Source organism: Pteropus alecto, unplaced genomic scaffold (assembly GCF_000325575.1).
Source record: "Pteropus alecto unplaced genomic scaffold, ASM32557v1 scaffold7, whole genome shotgun sequence".
NCBI classification, from domain to species: domain Eukaryota; kingdom Metazoa; phylum Chordata; class Mammalia; order Chiroptera; family Pteropodidae; genus Pteropus; species Pteropus alecto.
In genome coordinates, this window is record NW_006494614.1 from 31460203 (window position 1) to 31482125 (window position 21923).

Below are 21923 nucleotides of genomic sequence, written 5' to 3' on the forward strand. Positions count from 1 at the left end.
TATTACCAGAGCATTCCCCATACAACAGCCTATTCTCTAGGGAAGAAGACTTTACCAGAGTCTTACCCCAGCTGATGAAGGGCATTCATCCCATTACAATCCCCAATTGACTTCATGTCTCACCAAAGGGGTAGACAAATTGATACTGCTGAAGAAACACTTGTGAAGGTCACTTCCTGAGATACAGGCCTACTAAAAACATGAGATTTAATCATAAAATTATAGAATGCCTGCCTTCTCCCATACTTTATCACCATATCAACAATTCTGTAGTATAGTAACTGAATTATAGCTAAAAAAAAAAGCTGCAAGATGCTGTCTTTGAGGTACTTAGAGAAGCCACAATAAAGAAGGAAGATAAAATCAAGGAAACTAGAAAAATTCGAAGCCTCTGGCTGTTTAGCAACAACAAACATTAACCACAGCCCAAACTCTTAGCCAGATTCTCACACTTATTTGGCCAAAGCAAACTTCAGAATTAGACTCGGATATGCTATAGATGAAAGAATGCTCAGATAGGAAATTTAAATTAACTGTGAATAATGTTAAAGTCTTAAATAGCAACAGTAGAAAAAGAGGAATATAAGCAGAGAGGTGGAAACTCCAAGAAAGAATTGAAAGAAAATACTAGATTTTTTTTAAAGTAACTATAACAGAAATGAAGAATGCCTTGGTAGACTCATCAGTACATGCCCAAGGAGACAATCGGCAAGCTTAAAAATATGTAAATGTGGAATATTAGCCATAAAAGTGAAATACTGCCATTTGCGGCAACATGGGTGGATCTTGAGATTATCATGCTAAACAAAACAAGTCAGATAGAAAAAGTTAACGTTATGATTTCACTCATATGTGGGATATAAAACTGAAAGCAGCAAACGAACAAGACAAACAAAATCTCATAGACACAGACAACAGTTTAGTGGTTACCAGAGGGATTGGGGAGGTAGATAAGGGTAAAGGGGGTCAAGTATATGGTGACAGAAGCGGATCTGACTTTGCGTGGTGAACACACAATGCAATATAAGATCATGTATTATAGAATTGTACACTTGAAACTATATTTTATTAACCATTGTCACTCCAATAAACTTAATTAAAAAAGAAACTTCATAAAACTGAAACACAAAGAAAAGAAGACTACACGAACTGTGGCATGATTTTAAAAGGTATAACATATGTGTTGTTGTAATAGCAGGAGAAGAAAATGAAGAGTAGAAGAAATATTTGAAGCAATAACAGCTGAAGATATTGTAAAATTAACGACAGACACTAAACTACTAATCCAGGAAGCTCAAAGAAAACCAAGCGGGGTAAAAATTAAAATATCTATCTATGAATACTATATTCTAATTGAAGAAATCCAAAGACAAAATCTTGAAAGAAACCAGAAGAACATAAGCATCTTACCTATAGAGAAACATAGATAAGAATTACATTGGATTTCCCATCAGAAACCATGCAAGCAACACGAGAGTGGGGTGAAATATTTAAAGTGTTGAAAGAAAAAAGCTAGAATTCTATATTCAACAAAATTACTTTTTAAGAGAAAGAAATGCTCTCTCAAACAAAAACTGAGGGATTTCATCATTAGTGCATTTGCCCTCCTAGAAAGATTAAGACATTCTTCATAGAGAGTGAAAACTGTATGTCAGGAAATCAGACAGGGAATTTAAAGTAACTGAATAATATGTTAAGGGCTTTAATGGCATCTACATACGAAAGGAAGGGAAGAAAATGTCTATGCATCTAAACAGCCTAGCATCAAAATTCATGAGGGAAAACTAATAGAACTAAAAGAAGAAATAGATAAAATTCACTCTTATAATTGGGACTTCAAATACTATTTTTAATAATTGATAGTTCGAGTAGGCAGAATATCAGTAAGGATATACCTGTTGGAACAACACTATCAATTTGTTCTAATTGACATTTGTAGAATACTACATCCAATGACAGCAGAATACATATTAATGAAGGATGTTAATAGGAGAAATTGAATATGATAAAAAGTATTGTTAATATGGTAACTCTTTGTCCTAACTTCACTTTTTTTTTCAGCAAATATAAAACTTTACCAAAATAGTTTATTAAAACAAAAAGAAATAAGTTATAAGAGTGAAAATGCCACAATGTGGGGAAAGGTATTTGCAGTTCATATATCTGACAAAGGAATAGTATACTGAATACATATAGAACTTGCAATTTATGACATGAATAAAGATTGATAACCCAATAGACTAATGGACAAATGACTAGAGGAGACATTTCACAAAAGAAATTATACTAATGACCATTAAGCTATGAAAAAGTACTCGATTTCACTAGTCATCAATGTAAATTAAAACCACAATGAGATACCACTATATAGCCACAAGAGTTGCTAAAATTATGAAGTCTGATACATATTGATAAGAATGTGGAACACACGCACAGTTTCAGCCAGTGCTGCTGGGGGTTTAAATTGGTACCTTTACTTTGTAACATACACATACTTTAGAACCCAGCAAGTCCATTCCTAAATTTATACAAACAAACATATACATATATTCACCAAAAGATATGTTCAAGAATGTTCGCATTGTTACTATTTGAAATACCCCAAATTGAAAGGAACTCAAATGTACGTTAGTAATAGAATTCATATATAGGTTTTGATATCTACATTTATCATTTATGAGAATTAAAATGACACTGCTATATGCAACATGATTGAGTTAAAATGTTGAATGAGAAACCAGATATGATAAAGTATATAAGATTACATTTATATAACATTCAAAAGCATAACAAAACTAATCTAGAGTGATAGATGTTAAGATGGGAACAAAATAATATAGGAGAGGGACATGAAGGGAGTGTCACCTTGTGCTGGTAATATTCTATTTTCTAATGTGGGTGTTTTTTTTACATTAATAATTCTTATTGACCTGTATACTTATGATTTGTACTCTTCTCTCTACATGTTATAGTTTTTTCTAAAAAAAAACAAAGAAACCAGTAGGAAATATTCAAAGGACTTAATTAGATATTACACGCAAAAAGGAATACAAATGCCACAGAAACATAAAATATATTCAACCTTGCTATTAATAAAAATGCACATTAAAAAGAGTGATATCATTTTATACCTGACATATTGGCAAAAATTTTAAAGTCAGATGATATCCAGTATTGGTAATGGTATAAGTTTACAGAAAATGTCACATACTGCTGGTGAGAATATGTGACAATACACCCACTTTTGAACAATGTTGCTCTTTATAGTAATATTGAGCATTTGCAAATTCTGTGATCCAGCAATTAATTTATTAGTATAAGCTCAGTAAATCTCTTGTGTATGAACAGCAGGAGGCATGGCAAAAGTGTTTTTCCAAATTTGTTTCATAATAAAAACTGAATTAGTTCCAATATCCATGTCAAATTAATTGGCCAATGTATTGCATATTTACACAATGACATATTCCATGATAAAGACTATCTAGAGCTATGTGCAACATGATAGATCTCAAAAACATAATAGTATGTGGAGAAAAGCAAATTATTGAAGAATACATATAGTAATATTCAGGTTATATAAAGTTCAAAAACAGTTAAAATTAGCAATCATATTGTAGCACTATAAAGAAAAACAAAAAAATGATTTGCAGAATTTTTTACAGGGATTGGGGGAACAGACATGTAGTTAAGGAGAGCTTAGAGAGATTCAAAAATATTGATGATGCTCTATTAAACTGGTAAGAAGTGTATTAATTTTATTATATTTTAAATGGTCTACTTTAAATACACTTTTCACATGAAAAAAATAACAGAATTTAAAAGTTAAATAAAAAAAGAATGAAAAATGTCAGTGTAATGACATTTGGACTTTTGGCATGATTCTAAACCAAAGCTATTAATTGAAATTAAAAAAACAAAACCGTGATGTTAACTCCTATTGTTATTTTAGAAAGTGTCCAACTGATATCTTTAAGCCTGTGGTCATTTGAGAACAAAGTGGAGGGACTTATAGGGTAAATCACCAAGATTATTTACACAACAAAAAATGTGGCTGGTAAAATATTCTCTACTGATGTTTCTGAAACCAAAGACCAGAAACTTACTGTGGAAATGAGACCCTTTACTTGTCTTGCGCCAACACAAACAACAATTACAGCACTATGTGAGAAAAGTTGTAAGATATATTGCTGGGTTTCAGTGGTTCAACCAAGTCAGCAGATTTTTGTAATTATGGCAGAATGGACCCCAAAACTTTATAGTCTTCAGCAAGGAATGGCTCTTAGACATTAAACTGATCCCTGATAAAACAACCCGGGGTCATGGAAAGGCTACTCTGCCAATTTCATTTCACTGCGGGACCCACTGACATCTGGCTCAACTGCAGAAACTGGAAAACTTTAAAATGCTCTTGACACCAAAAATGGACATGTGGAAAACATTCTAATCTGTTAATCTTTGGTGCTCCCGAAAAGGGGACATTTGGCTTTATACTTCATGATGATAAATATGAAACCTCCACATCTAGCTGTAAATAACATGATGGCATTTGAATAAAGAATAGAATTTTCATTTCCCACATGTGCCGAAAGGTGAATATACACCTGGATCAACTACATGTCAGAAGAAATGCCCTGGATTCTTTGTTTACACTGCATTTTATAATTTGTACCCTTTCGCATTAGTTCTATTTGGCCAGTAAATATTAGCAAACAGTAGCAAGTAATTTCTTCTCCTCCTCTCCCATTTCCTCTCTCTCTCTCCCTTCAGTCTGTTCCCCACCCCTCTGCTAACTAGCTCTTGTGCTTGCTCAAGCACTCCTTTTTTTCCTCCCTACCTCTGCATTAAATTTTTCAAATAATCAAGGAAATAAGAACACAACTATTTTTGCATTATTTTTATGTTATCAATAAGTGACCTTTGGGGTCATTGCATAAATGCCTGGCTTCATGATCAACAGTTTGTAGATGCTGCCTCTATTTTGTAGTATCCTCAAGGTATATAGAGTAGTAGTAAAATATACCCGTGATTTGAACTTGTTATTCCTCACTCTATCTTCCATGGTGATTCAATCTGCCAGTTGCTCCCTACTTCATATAGCTTGTTCCTTTGCTTCAAACTACTATTTGACGGTGTTTTTCCCCCCCGCAACAGTTTTTTTGTCTTTTTTTCCCAGTTTTTTGTTTCCACTAAATTTCTCTATTCAGCATTAATATATTTGATCCAAGTTCAAATACTATCCTAAAAGCCCTGGATTGAAACTCATAAAATTAATTAGAGAATAAAGGAAATATGCACAACTAAATATAGGTCTACATAACTCCCCATTAAATACATACTTTTCAAGAGGTTTGCTTTCCCTATCCTTAAGTATCATGTGTGATCTGTAGTCAAAATAAATATGCCAATAATTAACTAAACAAAAATTAAAAGACTATGCAGGGTTCTGATTCAAGATGACAAATGTAGAAGGATTCTGGGCTCACCTTCTCCCTCAGACATACCAGATCTGCAGCTATATATGTAATACCTTCTGAAAAAAATACTAAAAATGGTCTTCACAACTCCTATGAATCTGGCGAACTAGAGGTCCACATCGAAGCCAGTAGGGACACAATCTCACTATGAACTCTATCACTGAAGCAACTCAGAATTGGGAAGGAATTCAAAACCTGGAGTATCTCCCTGAGGAGCAAAAGGTTTGAACCCCACATGAGGCACCCAGTTTTTAAGACCTGCACTTAAGAGATGAGCCCCTAAAACTCTAGTTTTAAAAACCAACAAAGCTCAAGTCCATGAGAACTATAGGCTAAACAAACAGCTCTTAATGGGCTTGCATGCTTGGACTCACTCATCCAAAGGCTCAGCACAGAATCAACTGATTGACAGGTGCCCAGACATTATGTTAATGAGGTTCATTTGCTAAACTTAAAGTGTCAGCCTAAGAGGCAGGCATCTAATTTATCACACCTCTAGGGGCCTGCTTGCTGGTAGGCACCATCTCCATTCTCTCCCTATTCCTCACTGGAGCAGTGGGCACCATTTTGTTCTCTTTTCCTGTGAGTGCTGTTTATTTGTTTCCCCTCTGTCTCATTCCAGCTGGCAGGAGATTACTTTTCCTTCATTTTTTTCTATTGGTGGGTGCCATCTTTATGGTTTCCCTCGGCCATGCTCCAGAGTACTAGTTTCTCTCAGAGAGGAGCTTTTACACATGACTGATGCCCTGGGTTTTATGGCTGCTGCTTGGGGGATGTCCCCTTTTATCTCCTGACTCTGGAAGTCAGGGGCACTTGCAATCCTGGGTTCCATGGGATTATAACAATCAGAGAGACAATTCTTGGCAGACTATCACTCATAGAACACTGCACAGACATCAGATTGAAACACTCTCTGTCTTTCTATGGAAGAGGCCTATTTGTCTAGGAGCATCAACCTGAGGGGCAGGCTTCAGATCTGGCACACAGCTTTGGACCTGCGGAGATGCTCTTAGAGAACAGAGGCAGATGGACTCACCCTTTGTGCTTTCCCTGTCTCTTGTTCCAGCTCTCCAGGATCCCCTAAGTCTTTTGGCTTCCATCAGGGGACACCAGGGGACACCTCTGTATTGCTTGGCTCTGGCGGCTAGTGGACTTTATGCCTGTGGGTCCCATAGGACTTAAACCAAAAGTGAGTTTTTAAACAGCTTCTATCCCCCTTCACACACACACACAGGGCACAACAAGAAGCAACAAACCCAGGAGCTTAGTGTCTTTCTATTACCATAACTGCAATGTGAAGTGCAGGCTTCTAAGTAAATACACCTAAGGGCTGACTGTAATTCTTTACAGGGACCCCCAAGGGTGGGAACTATCTGTGTACTTTACCAAGCTGAGCTTCAGAAGGCCATTATCTTCCAGAGTGTAGCTTTAACAAGCATCTGGTGCCCCAGTTTTTGTGGCTACTGCCTAGGGGATGCCTGTTGATTGCTTGGCTCTAGTGGTCAATGAGGCTTGTGTTCTCAGGTCAATGGGATTGTAACAATTAGAGAGACAGTTCTTGGCAGGCTACCACTTCCGCAGCACTGTCCAGATTTCAGACTGAAACACAGTCACAGTTTCTATGAAAAAAACTTCTTTGCTCATCCCAAAGCTTTGGCCTGAGGGTCAGGTTTCAGATTTGGCACACATCTAGAGGCCTGTGAACTGCTCTCAGGGGACTTAGGCCAGGGAACGCTATCTTTGTGCTCTCCCTTGGCTTCGCTACAGCTTACTGGTGATCTCCCAGAAAAGAGCTTACACATTCATATGCACCATGGGACGCCTCCAGATCACCTGTCCATGGCTGCCAGTGGGGCTTACACTAGCAGTCCCACAGAATGGTATATATTTGCATACTTTAAAAGCTGCTGCCTAAGAGGCTGGCTTTTAATCAGCCTAAATCTTGGTGCTGAGATCCTCCCCTTTAGGACATTGACTGGTCTTGGCACATCTTCAACTACTGGGAGCCATTATAAATAAAATAGGCTGCTTGGAAAATCACAAATATTTGAGTGACAAAACTGAACTATGAATAGAAAATCTGAATAGGCCAGTTACTACCAAGGAGAATGATTCAGTAACCAAAACGCTTCCCAAAAGAGTAAAAAGTTCAGGACCAGATGGTTTCGTTGGTGAATTCTACCAAACATTCAAAGATGATTTAATACCTATCCTTCTCAAATGATCCAAAAAAATTGGAAAGGAGGGAATGCTTCCAAATTAACTTTATGAAGCCAGCATTACCCTGAAATCAACAAGGACTCCACATACACAAAAAATTTACTTGCCAATATCCCCAGTGAACATAGATGCAAAAATACTCAACAGAATATTAGCAAACCTAATTCAGCAATACATTAGAAAGATCATACACCATGGTCAAGTGGGATTTATTTCTGTGTTGCGCAGATGATTGATGTCGATCAACAAATCAGTCAACGTGTACACCTCATTAACAAAGTGAAAGATAAAAATCACATGATCATCTCATTAGATTCAGAAATGCATTTGACATTGGTTTTAGCAATATTTTTGGATATATCTCCTAGGGCAAAGGCAACAAAAGCAAAAATAAAAAGTGGGATTACATCAAACTAAAAAGCTTCTGCACGGCAAGAGATACCATCAGCAAAATGACAAGGTTACCTACTGTATGGCAGAAAATATTTGCATGGCAGAAAATATTTGCAAATCACATATCTGACAAGGTGTTAATATCTAAAATATATAAAGAATTCATAACTCAATAGCAAAAACAATCATTAAAAAATGGGCAGAGGATCTGAATAGAATTTTTTCCAAAGAAGACATACAGATGGCCAACAGGTACACGAACAGGGACTCAACACCATTAATCATCAGGGAAATGAAAATCAAAAGCACAATGAAATATCACTTCATGCCTGTTAGAATGGCTATTATGAAAAAGACAAATAACAAGTGTTGACAAGGATGTGGAGAAAAGGGAACCCTTATGTACTGTTGATGGGAATATAGATTGGTGCAGCCACCATGGAAAACAGTACAGAGGTTCCTCAAAAAATTAAAAGTAAGACTGCTATATGATCCAGATATTCTACTTCTGGGTATTTATTCAACGAAAACGTAAACATGAATTTGAAAATACATCTGCACCCCATGTTCTTGCAGCATTCACAATAGCCAAGATCTGAAAACCGTGTCTATCAGCAGTTGAATAAAGATGTGAAAATATATGCATATGTACCTACATGTATGTATGTGTGTGAGTGTGTATATATGTATGTATATGTATGTGTATGTGCATGCCAGGAGCTTAGTCTTTCTATTACCATAACTGCAATGTGAAGTGCAGGCTTCTAAGTAAATACACCTAAGGGCTGACTGTAATTCTTTACAGGGACCCCCAAGGGTGGGAACTATCTGTGTACTTTACCAAGCTGAGCTTCAGAAGGCCATTATCTTCCAGAGTGTAGCTTTAACAAGCATCTGGTGCCCCAGTTTTTGTGGCTACTGCCTAGGGGATGCCTGTTGATTGCTTGGCTCTAGTGGTCAATGAGGCTTGTGTTCTCAGGTCAATGGGATTGTAACAATTAGAGAGACAGTTCTTGGCAGGCTACCACTTCCGCAGCACTGTCCAGATTTCAGACTGAAACACAGTCACAGTTTCTATGAAAAAAACTTCTTTGCTCATCCCAAAGCTTTGGCCTGAGGGTCAGGTTTCAGATTTGGCACACATCTAGAGGCCTGTGAACTGCTCTCAGGGGACTTAGGCCAGGGAACGCTATCTTTGTGCTCTCCCTTGGCTTCGCTACAGCTTACTGGTGATCTCCCAGAAAAGAGCTTACACATTCATATGCACCATGGGACGCCTCCAGATCACCTGTCCATGGCTGCCAGTGGGGCTTACACTAGCAGTCCCACAGAATGGTATATATTTGCATACTTTAAAAGCTGCTGCCTAAGAGGCTGGCTTTTAATCAGCCTAAATCTTGGTGCTGAGATCCTCCCCTTTAGGACATTGACTGGTCTTGGCACATCTTCAACTACTGGGAGCCATTATAAATAAAATAGGCTGCTTGGAAAATCACAAATATTTGAGTGACAAAACTGAACTATGAATAGAAAATCTGAATAGGCCAGTTACTACCAAGGAGAATGATTCAGTAACCAAAACGCTTCCCAAAAGAGTAAAAAGTTCAGGACCAGATGGTTTCGTTGGTGAATTCTACCAAACATTCAAAGATGATTTAATACCTATCCTTCTCAAATGATCCAAAAAAATTGGAAAGGAGGGAATGCTTCCAAATTAACTTTATGAAGCCAGCATTACCCTGAAATCAACAAGGACTCCACATACACAAAAAATTTACTTGCCAATATCCCCAGTGAACATAGATGCAAAAATACTCAACAGAATATTAGCAAACCTAATTCAGCAATACATTAGAAAGATCATACACCATGGTCAAGTGGGATTTATTTCTGTGTTGCGCAGATGATTGATGTCGATCAACAAATCAGTCAACGTGTACACCTCATTAACAAAGTGAAAGATAAAAATCACATGATCATCTCATTAGATTCAGAAATGCATTTGACATTGGTTTTAGCAATATTTTTGGATATATCTCCTAGGGCAAAGGCAACAAAAGCAAAAATAAAAAGTGGGATTACATCAAACTAAAAAGCTTCTGCACGGCAAGAGATACCATCAGCAAAATGACAAGGTTACCTACTGTATGGCAGAAAATATTTGCATGGCAGAAAATATTTGCAAATCACATATCTGACAAGGTGTTAATATCTAAAATATATAAAGAATTCATAACTCAATAGCAAAAACAATCATTAAAAAATGGGCAGAGGATCTGAATAGAATTTTTTCCAAAGAAGACATACAGATGGCCAACAGGTACACGAACAGGGACTCAACACCATTAATCATCAGGGAAATGAAAATCAAAAGCACAATGAAATATCACTTCATGCCTGTTAGAATGGCTATTATGAAAAAGACAAATAACAAGTGTTGACAAGGATGTGGAGAAAAGGGAACCCTTATGTACTGTTGATGGGAATATAGATTGGTGCAGCCACCATGGAAAACAGTACAGAGGTTCCTCAAAAAATTAAAAGTAAGACTGCTATATGATCCAGATATTCTACTTCTGGGTATTTATTCAACGAAAACGTAAACATGAATTTGAAAATACATCTGCACCCCATGTTCTTGCAGCATTCACAATAGCCAAGATCTGAAAACCGTGTCTATCAGCAGTTGAATAAAGATGTGAAAATATATGCATATGTACCTACATGTATGTATGTGTGTGAGTGTGTATATATGTATGTATATGTATGTGTATGTGCATGTATGTGTGTATATGTCCATAAACACACACATGGAATATTTCAGCCATGAGAAAGAAGGTAATCTTGTCTTTTGTGACAACTTGGATGAAACTTGAGGCCATTACACTAAATGAGACCAGTCGGAGAAAGACAAATACTGCACGATATCCTTTATATGTGGAATCCAAAAAATCAGAACTCAGAGAAAGAGAGTTGAGTGATGCTCACCAGGGGCTGAGGGGTGGGAGAATTAAGAAGATATTGGTCAAAGGGTATATGTGTCCAGTTATAAGATTAACAGTTTCTCCCTTTCTGCGATGATGGAGCCGAAAGCGAAGAAGGAAGCCCCTCCTAAAGCCGAAGCCAAAGCGAAGGCCTTGAAGGCAAAGGAAGCAGAGTTGAAAGGCATCCACAGCCATGAAATAAACAAGATACACACATCACCCATCTTCTAACAGCCCAAGACACTGTGGCTCTGAGGGCAACCCAAATATTCTTGGAAGAGCACCCCCAGGAAAAATAAATTTGAGCACTATGCCATCATCAAACTCCCCCTGACTACTGAGTCAGCCATAAACAATATGCTTATGTTCATAGTAGATGTCAAGGCCAACGAGTACCAGATCAAACAGGTTATGGAGAAGCTCTGACATTGACGTGGCCAAAGTCAACACCTTGATCAGGCCTCATGGAGAGAAGGCATATATTTGACTGGTTCCTGACTATGATGCTTTTTGGATGTTGCTGATGAAATTATCTAAACTGAGTCCAGCTAGCTAATTCTAAATATTAAAATTTTTCACTGTAAGAAAAAGATTAACAGGTTATGAGAATCTAATGTACAGTATGGTGATTACAGCTTATAATAGTGTATTATGTACATAAGAGTTGCTAATTGATGTTAAATGTTCTCATCTCAAAAAAAAATAGTAATCATATGACAGGATAGAGATATTAGCTAATGCTGTTGTTATTTTGCAATGTTTCAAATCTTATGTTATATACCTTAAACTTATACAATGTTACATGTAAACTGTATTTAAATAAAGCTGGGAAAGAAACAAAGGAGTAAATGGCAAAGAGTAAACAAATATTTTAGAACAAGAAAGGAGAACCTGCCTCATCAACTTCTTACCAGGAAACACTTCATTATGAGAAAGCAGCCTCCAGGACTGATTCTATCTGGAATCCTAAGCAGGTTCATAGTGCCTGGGATGTTAACCAAAGGGTCGAAGGGTTAAAGAAGTACAAATTAGTAGCTGAGAGGTGGTCATGGGGTTGGGGAGCATTGTCAGAAGTAATGCAATAGCTATGTGTAGAACCAGAGGGATAGAGTAATCAGGGGAGATCGTTTCATAAACTACGTACATGTCTAACTAGTGTACTATATACTTAAATCTAATAATAAAATAAAATGCCAAAAAAAAAATTTCTAAAAGGCTAAGAGTAGGAGAGGGTTCTGAGTATCAGGACTCTCACAGTGCTAGAAATTTGGTTTTACTTATGGAGAGCCATACAGAGAAAACCATTTTATTAACCCTGACTAAATTTTTAATCAACGAATTTGAGTCATAATCAGAACTGAATGTCAGGTTCATCTATTTCTATATGATTTGTTTATGTTTGGAGAACTTTGTTTTGTGTTATATTTATTTTAAATGTACTTTAGGTGGTTAACCAAGTAGGTACATAGAGGCTTGGCAGTATAAATGTTTTCTTAAAGTCAGTGTGACACTAAAGTCACATTAATCAGTGTTATGTGTGAAGGATAGGACTTTTACATCTTTTACTTTGACATTTTTTATTTGATTTCTACTTGAAACTAGGGGTCTAATTTTCCATATTAATCTTGTGAGATTTTTTTTAAAACCAATAAATTGTCTTTATTAAAATCTAATGAGGTAGATTTAATTATGTATTTAGTTGGTAACACATGAGCAAATTAAGAGAATTTTCCTTGGAGTTTAATATTAATATTTTTCACAGCCATTGTCTCTAGAAATGTGCATCTTGAAAAAAATTTGATGCTAGGAAATTGTGTAAAAGCCTCACTCCCAATTTTATAACTAATATTTAAAGTATATAAAAAGTGAGGAATGGAACAAGCTAAAACCAAAATGAAATAAGACTTTAGTCTAAAGCCTTGTGTGGTTCCTGATTTCCACCTATTTTGTATTCTCATTTTTCAAATGATCTTATACAAAGAGAGTTTTGCTCTGGGAGTGAGATTCACAACATTCAAAAGAGCTTCTAAATATTTTATCCTGAAAGTATATCCCATGTGTTCTCTCAGGAAAACAGTAGTATGTGGAGTAGAAAAATGAACAGTTCAATCGGAAATAGAACAAAAGACATCACTCATGTTCCTTTAGTGATGATTCCATCCAGAGAGGTACCTAGGGGTTACTTCATTTAGAGAAAAAAAGTATTTTGTTTGAGACAGTTGAAAGTCTGCAGTTATACTGATGTTTCAAAACAAAATTTTTATGTTTCTATTGTATTTTGAAACACATGTCCACATGTATTTTATTGTCTTACAGGAGTGCTTTGAAAATTTGTATATTCTAGCATAACTTTTTGGGCATTTTCTCTTTGTTATAGAGTTCTAAATCAAGGAAACAAAGGCATAAAAGTAAATAAATTATGAATTATGGCATAATTTTTCATTTGCTTTAAAATAGTTACACAAGTTTTTACATAGCAAAGGCCACTTTTCATACATATTTTTTTATGTCTTTTTCAGGCATTGTATGGACTCAACACCCCAAACAGCATAATTTCTTTATAAATTTTGACCATTATGCTTCACAGGGAAGAAATTATTTGTACCTTCTGTCCTGTTTTCCTTCATAAACTGTGTTTTTAATTGTGAAGGAGTAATTGTTATGTCTATACATTCTGCAGTTAACTAGTCCTGAGAAGCCTTTTGGCTGAAATGTATAGCAGAGATATGAAATCTAAAAAACTGTTTCCTCTGAGGCATACCTACATCATAGGAGGTTTGCATACTCAGTTTGATCTTAGGTGGTAGTCAAAATAATCCTTAGACCATTTTATAGCAGCTTATCCAAGCACAGGTAAATATGGCTGACATTTTTATTGATCATTTTTGGACTCTAGATCAATTTAAAGAATTGGTAAGATTCTCTTGGCACATTATTATGGATGTTTTGAAATTTAAATCTGGACAAAATTAAAATCATGTAATTGTTATTCCAGCTATAGAGGTTGAGGGCAGATATGTGAAGGGGAGAGGAGAATTCGGGAAGTCATGTGGAGAGAGAAGAAAGCTATGATGTGGTATAATTGAGAAGGGGAGCAAAACCCAGAAATTTAAAAGGTGAGCATACATGGTCAGCATCAGAATGGAGGAAATGATTTTATACATTGTTGCAACAGATAAAACTGAGAGTTTTGAGGAAGGCCAGTCTCAAGAGAGAAGATTGCAGCATTTGAGATATTTTAGGAAAGTAAGCATAGAGAACTAAAGCAGTCTTTCTTATCACATCTTTTTTTTTTTTTAATTTACACAGTATTTACATATAGTCTTCCTTATTTGTTCACTCTTATTTTGCCAGAAGTTTTCATTAGGATGCCCCAAAGGCCCTAAATCTCATGTATATATAGTATAGCTACAGGAATGGAAGGACTATCTTGATTTGCTCTATTTGTCATCCATATGGATCACAATGAAACATACAGACTTTCTTCCATGTTAGTAAACAGCCAGCCTGAACCATATTCTTATTTAATTTTGCTACTATTCAACTTTCTAAAGTTAGACATATTATCACATTATTAATGTGCTTTAGGGTAATTTTGTACAGCTATGTATTTTCGAGCAGCCAGAGTGGCCAATATTTTATTGACTATGTTGAGTACTTCTTCAGTTTAAGTCCAAATAGTCCAATCAAGTGTACCTACATTTTTAAAAAAGCCATTACTTTGTGGATATGTTGGTCTAATTTTATAGTGCTCTTTTCTTTACATTCTGATAAAATTATGGTTACCTTCTCTTATTTGAAGGGTGGTTTTAATTTTAAATATTAAAATAAGTCAGTTTTCAATAAGTGAATTTACTAGTCAAAGTAACATGAAGGAAAAAAATTACTTATATTATTGGTGTTACTGTGTGCCAAGTATTTTATCCAACTTTTGCTTTATTTCAAAATTAGCAAATCTTGATTTCTAGTAAAGATGGCAGAATAGGCAAATGCTGTGCTCACTTTCTGCCATGACCATATCAAAACTATAACTAAATTATGAAACAACCATCTTTGAGAATCTCCTGAAGACTAGCTGAACAGAAATACTATAAATAAAGATATAACAATTAACAAGGAAACAGTGGCCTTAAATGATACATTACACAGATGGTCTTAATTGACATTTTTAGGACATTTCACCCAAAAGCAGCAAAATATACATTCTTTTCAAGTGCAGATGTGGAACATTTTCCAGGCTGGACCACATGTTGGGCCACAAAACAAGTCTCAGTAAATTTAAGAAGACTGAAATCATATCAAGCATTTTCTCCAATCACAATGATATGAAAATAGAATTCAATTACAATGAGAAAACTACAAAACACACATACATGTAAAAACTAAATAACATGCTACTAAACAAGGACTGGGTTAACAACAAGATCAAGGAAGGAATTAAAAGAGACATTGAGACAAATGAAAATGAAAACTGGCCCAAAATCTATGGGACACAGCCAAAGCAATTCTAAGAGGGAAATTTATAGTACTTCATACCTACATTACAGAAATAAGAAAAATCTTAATCTAACCTTACACATAAAGGAACTAGAAAAATTCCAAAGTGAGTAGAAGAAAGGAAATAATAAAGATCAAAGCATAGAAAAAAGAAATAGCATCTAAAAAAAGAAAAAATAGAAATGATTAATGAAACCAAGAGTTGGTTCCTTGAAAAGATAAAATTGACAAACTTTTAGCCAAACTTATTGAAAAAAAAATGAAAGAGAAGTGATAACTGACACCACAGAAATGCAAAAGAATATAAGAAAATATTAAGAACAATTATAAGCCAACACATTGGACAACATGGAAGATATAGATAAATTCTGAGAAACATACAATCTTTCAGATTGAATCGGGAAGAAACAGAAAATCTGAAGAGACCAATAACCAGTAACAAAATCAAATCAATAATCAAAAGACTCTCAACAAACAAAAGCTCTGGTCTATATGGCCTCACAGGTGAATTTTACCAAACATTTGAAGAAGAATTAATACCTATTCTTCTCAAACTACTCCAGAATTTGAAGAGGAAGGAAGGCTCCCAAACTCATTTTATGAGGCCAACATCACCCTGACACCAAACCTAGACAAAGTCACTACAAAAAAAAGAAAATTATAGGCCAGTATCCCTGATGACCATAGATGCAAAAATACTCAACAAAATATTAGCAAACCAAATTCAGCAATACATTAAAAAGATAGAGCATGATCAAGTGGCATTTATTTCCTGGTTGCAAGGTTGGTTTAATATCTACAAATCAATTAATGTGATATACCACATAAAAAATGAAGGATAAAAATTATATGACTAAGTCACTAGGTGCAAGAAACGTTTGATGAAATCTAACATCCATTTATGATAAAAAATTTTCAACAAGGTAGAAATAGAAAGAACATACCTCAATGTAATAAAAGCCATATGTAACAAACCCACAACTAACATCATACTCATTGTGAAAATCTGAAAGCCTTTTCTTTAAGATCAGGAAAAAGACAAAGAAGTCTACTTTCACCACTTTTATTCAACATACTACTGGAAGTCCTAGCCACAGCAATTAGACAAGAAATAAAAGGCATCCAAAATGGAAAATAAGAAGTAAAACTGTAATTGTCTGGAGATGACATGATACTATATATGCTATGAGAACTCTAAAGAGCCCACCAAAAACTGTTAGAAATAATAAATGAATTTAGTAAAGTAGAAGGATATAAAATTAATATTCAGAAATTGGGTGCATCTTCATACACCAATTATGTATTATCAGAAATTTTTAAGAAAACAATTCCACTTATAATTGATTTATAAATTCCATTTATAATAATCAAAAATTATCTTTTATTTATTTTAAAATAAATTTAACCAAGGAGGTAAAATACCTATACTCAGAAAACTATAAGACATTGAAAAAAGAAACCGAAGAAGATACAAATAAATAGAAGGAAATACTGTATTCATGGATAGGAAAAATCGACATCATTAAAATGTCCATACTATCCAAAGCAATCTACAGATTTAATGCAGTCCTTATCAAAATACCAATGGCATTTTTCCAGAACTGGAAAATATAATATTAAAATTTATATGGAATCACAAAGGACCCTGAATAGCCAAAGCAATCTTGAGAAAGAACAAAGTTGGAGGTATTATGCTATCTGACATCACACTATACTACAAGGAGGTATAAATCACAACAGCATAGATCAGTGGAACAGAATAGAGAGCCCAGAAAGTAACCCACACCTATATGGTCGATTAATTTTTGACAAAAAAGGCAACAAGATACAATGGGGTAAAGACAGTCTCTTCAATAAATGGTGTTTGGCAAACAGAAGGATACATGCAAAAGAATAAAACTGAATCACTTTCTTAAATCATATACAAGAAAACTCAAAATGGATTAAAGACTTAAGTATGAGACCCAAAACCATAAAACTAGAAGAAAACATAGGCAGCACACTCTCTGAGATTGCTCTTAGTAATATTTTTTGGATGTCTCCTCGGGCAAGGGAAACAAAAGAAAAAATAGACAAATGGGACTACATCAAATTAAAAAGGGTTTGTACAGCAAAGGAAAACATCAACAAAAGGAAAAGACAACCTACTGAATGAGAGAATATATTTGCCAATGATCTATCTGATAAGGGGTTAAATCTAAAAATAAAAGGAACTCACAAAACTTAACACACACAAAAAAATCTTATTTTAAAAATGGTCAGAGGAACTGAATAGATACTTCTCCCAAGAGGTCATGTGAATGAACAACAGACATATGAAAAGATGCTCAACATCACTAATCATCAGGGAAATGCAAATTAAAACCACAATGAGATATTACCTCACACCTGTCAGAATGACTGTCATCAATAAATCAAAAACAGTAAGTGTTGGTGAGAATGTGGAGAGATGGAACCCTCATGCACTGTTGGTGGGATTATAAATTTGTTCAGCCAATATGGAAAATATTATGGAGGTTCCTACTGTATAACCCAGCAATTCCACTTCTGGGTATTTATCAGAAGAAACCCAAAATACTAATTTTAAAAGACATATGCACTGCTATGTGCATTGCAGTATATACATAAACACACACACTCTCACACAATCAATGGAATATTACTCAGCCATAAAAAAGAATGAAACCTTGCCACTTGTGACAACATGTATGGACCTAAATGGTATTATGCTAAGTGAAATAAGTCAGAGAAAACAAATACGGTATGATTTCACTTATGTGTGTAATGTAAAAAATAAATAATGAACAAACAGAAACAAACTCATAAATACATAGAACAAATTGATGGTTGTCAGATTGGGGAGTGGGGGGAAGGGATGGGGGACTAAAGGGATTAAGAAGTACAAAATTAGCAAATCTCAAATATTTAGTTTTAGCCCCCTCCCCATAATTGATTATTAGTTATCAAAACACTGGCTAAACCTTTTTGATAGCATAGTATTTGGTATAATATTGTTTCTTGGAGAATTGTATGATTTGCCTTTCTTATTTCATTTTTTGAAACTGAAAATACTGTACATGTGTCACTCACAGTTGGAGATTTCACAAAGCTGAGGAATGCATTCCACATGTTTCTTTTTTTTTACTCTCCAAAAAACCATTTACTCTCAAAAAAAAAATTTACTGCCTTAAAGAATGTTTAGATGACTAAAATAATATAGTAGGTCATTATTCTTTTGGATTTTACACTACTGGCCAAAAAAAAAAAGCCCCACAGAATGGATTTTAAAAATTTAGAGGTTTTTTTTTTAGTTTTGCTTTACATATATATTTATACATAAATATATATAAACATATATATTTAGGGCATAGAGTTAAATGATTTTGGTTTCAAATCCTGTAGCAGCACTATAAATGCAAAAGTTTTAATAAAACACATTGTTTCTTATAAGAAGGTATTACATCTTTTATATGTCTCATAGAGATTTCCTACTTAGATAAATGTTTAAATGTTGCTAGTGTTGTAACAATAAATAAGAAAACTTATCTTTATACTAAATTTCAGATATTGCTGGGTTAAAAAACACACTAACAGACTTGAAAATGTTTATGCACGTGGGCTACAGAGCTCACAATTAACAGCAGAGTGTTTTTCCTCCCTTGAATAAAGGTGACAAGTGAATTCAATATTTTTCTTTTAGATGTATTCTGCCCATGGATCCGATTAATACATACAGTTTTAAGTATGTCTTTTTTGTGTGTGAAATTTTTTCTATCAGAAGGATACGTTTTCTTCAGTTCCCAGTGAAATCTATGACATAAAATATTTAGAACTGTGACTTAGAAGAGCCTTATTTCGTATTGAGAAGCATGAAGATTTATAGCTCAGTGAACACGTTATTCTCTTTCTATTAAACATGCATTTTTAACTGTCATATTTTATCAGGAGAATACTATATCAGAAGCAGAAAATATTTTTATTTAGTCAACAAGCCTTTACAGACTGCCTGCCAACCTTGTATGGCAGGTGTAAATATTAGCACTTTGAATGCCATTTTCTTAAAACTTTGTATGAAGCTCTTAAGATTCTCTCATTTCCTTTACAATTACGAGAGTAACCATAAACTCTTTTCTTCCTCTTTTTTTAAAAGAATATGTCTATATAATCTAAAAGTAAGACTTGGAAGGGAACTACTTCAACAGCTCACTTTTCAAATGTGTAAAGTGAGGCCCAAAGAAGTGACTTTTCTAAAGTCAAATATCCAGTTACTGAGGAACTGAAAGCAAAACCAAAGGCCTTTCTATTGTGTTCCACCAAATCTTGTCTGGTTTTAAATAATGTAAGTACAGCAAGTCCTCAAATAATGTAGTTTCATTCAATGTTGTTTTTTTATAACACTGATGAGATGCCTTAGGAGCTTAACTCTTGTTGAAATCAATTAGCCTTTGATAAAATTGGTTTTGTTATATATCATTTTGCGTAAAGTCACAGAACCTATGGACAATGTTAAGTGAGGACTTACTGGATGTGGTTGATGAAAGGGACAAAAACTTGGGTAAAATTAAACGTGTGTTTTCTATGAATTTCAGTTGCCTTTCATTTGTCTCTAGCAAAGTCAAAATGAGTTACTTTTATATAAAAATGATTTGTTTTAAATCTAAATATCAACTTGAAAATTATATTTTTAGTTTTATATATATTGAAATAAATAACCAGCACTTTCTCGCATAGTTATACTAGATTATACTACATTTTGTGTAAAGTTTTTTATTTCTTTTACTCTTAGTGGAATATGATGCTTAGAAGAGTCCCACCTCTGTAAAATGTCTAATATAGCTATATATGACAGTAGTATGCATGCATTTGTTATATGGCTCACAAACTTTGATATAAATTCTTCCTGGACATATGAGATGATGTGAGTAATTGACACAAGATTAGATACTGGATTGAAATACTGAGCAGGAACAGACATATATCTATAAAGAAATGTAGTAGTACTCATATCCTGTAGATATTACCTGTAATGAAAATGAGAATTCTAAAAATTATGTGATATAGCCAAAATATATACACACGTACACACACACATAGATGGCTATAGATATGCATATCTATATATTTACATATAGATACGTTAAATGTTCATTAATGTAGCATTTACTGAGATTTTAGAAGTATTATATATGTGTGTATATGTAGACACATCATAATGCTAGCTTAGAAATCCATTCTATTAAACATTGAGTTATTTACAACATTGCCTCTTACTCTTATTTATATCCCCCATAGTGACTTGTCCATAGCAACCACTTAATAAATGTGTTTTAATAAATAGTGAATGAATACTATTTGGGATACTTCTGCCAAAATGTACTACACATCAGGAGGGATCCAGCATTATGTCATGGCTAATGTTAAATGTCAGTAAAGAAGAAACTTATTAACAAGTTCAGCCATTGACATTGATTTTATTTCTCTCGTAAGGACTGCTCCCCCAAGCCCCATACTCTGTCTGTAGAATCTTCCTGTTCTTCAAGGCCAAATTCAGATGTCTTTTCCTTTGCCCTGATTAACCCAGGCTGAAATAATTTCCTTCTCTTTTGAACTCATAATATTTTCCTAATTGACCTGAATTAGTACTTCTCACAGTCTTCCTTTAAGTACTCATATATTCGTCAGATATTTTCTACTAGATTATAAGTTTTTCAGTCAAGAACTGTATCAAATATATTGGTATGTTAAGCCTTTTGCAAGTGAATAATTAATAAATATTCACCAATTGCCTGATTTATTCTTTAGCTTACAAGAGACATTTATGAAATTCATATTGTATTGTCTACTGGAAATTAAAATCTCCTGTAATCAATTAGAGGAGACTTTCATTCAAGTAAACATATTTTATTTTATAGGAAAGCATAAATATGACCTCAATTAACTTGTTTATAACTTCATATGAGCTTTGGCTCATAATCTCTCTAGTCCATTGTGGTTTATTGATCAAAGACATTGTGGCTTATAAAACAGCAAAATGTTTTGTGATACGAAAGAAAGTACAGTGCCCAAAGATATTTTCTGTTCTATTCCTATGTGTGGAAAAATTGCTGCTTGAGACTTCAATATACTAATGTTACTGACATATTTAAAATATACTTTTCCACAAAGTCTGACCCTGCCATGTATCTCATGTTATTTTCTAACATTGTCTCTATGGCTCCTTCTACTCCAATCACAGTGGTCTCTTTACTGCTCTCTAAACATATAAGGCATCCTTCCTTTTCAAGGCATTTGTTTTGACCTTGTTCCTTTTGCCTTAAACATTATTATTTCAGATAAGTTCATAGTTCACTTTTCT

At 34.5% G+C, this 21923-nt stretch overlaps 1 protein-coding gene and 1 pseudogene across 3 annotated transcripts in view; both read left to right on the forward strand.

Annotated features, from left to right (window-relative positions):
* The window catches only part of HMGCLL1 (3-hydroxymethyl-3-methylglutaryl-CoA lyase like 1), a 160856-nt gene that overhangs the window by 115319 nt on the left and 23614 nt on the right, over window positions 1–21923 (forward strand). The window lies entirely within an intron of this gene.
* Window positions 11168–11627, forward strand: LOC102897166 (annotated as a pseudogene).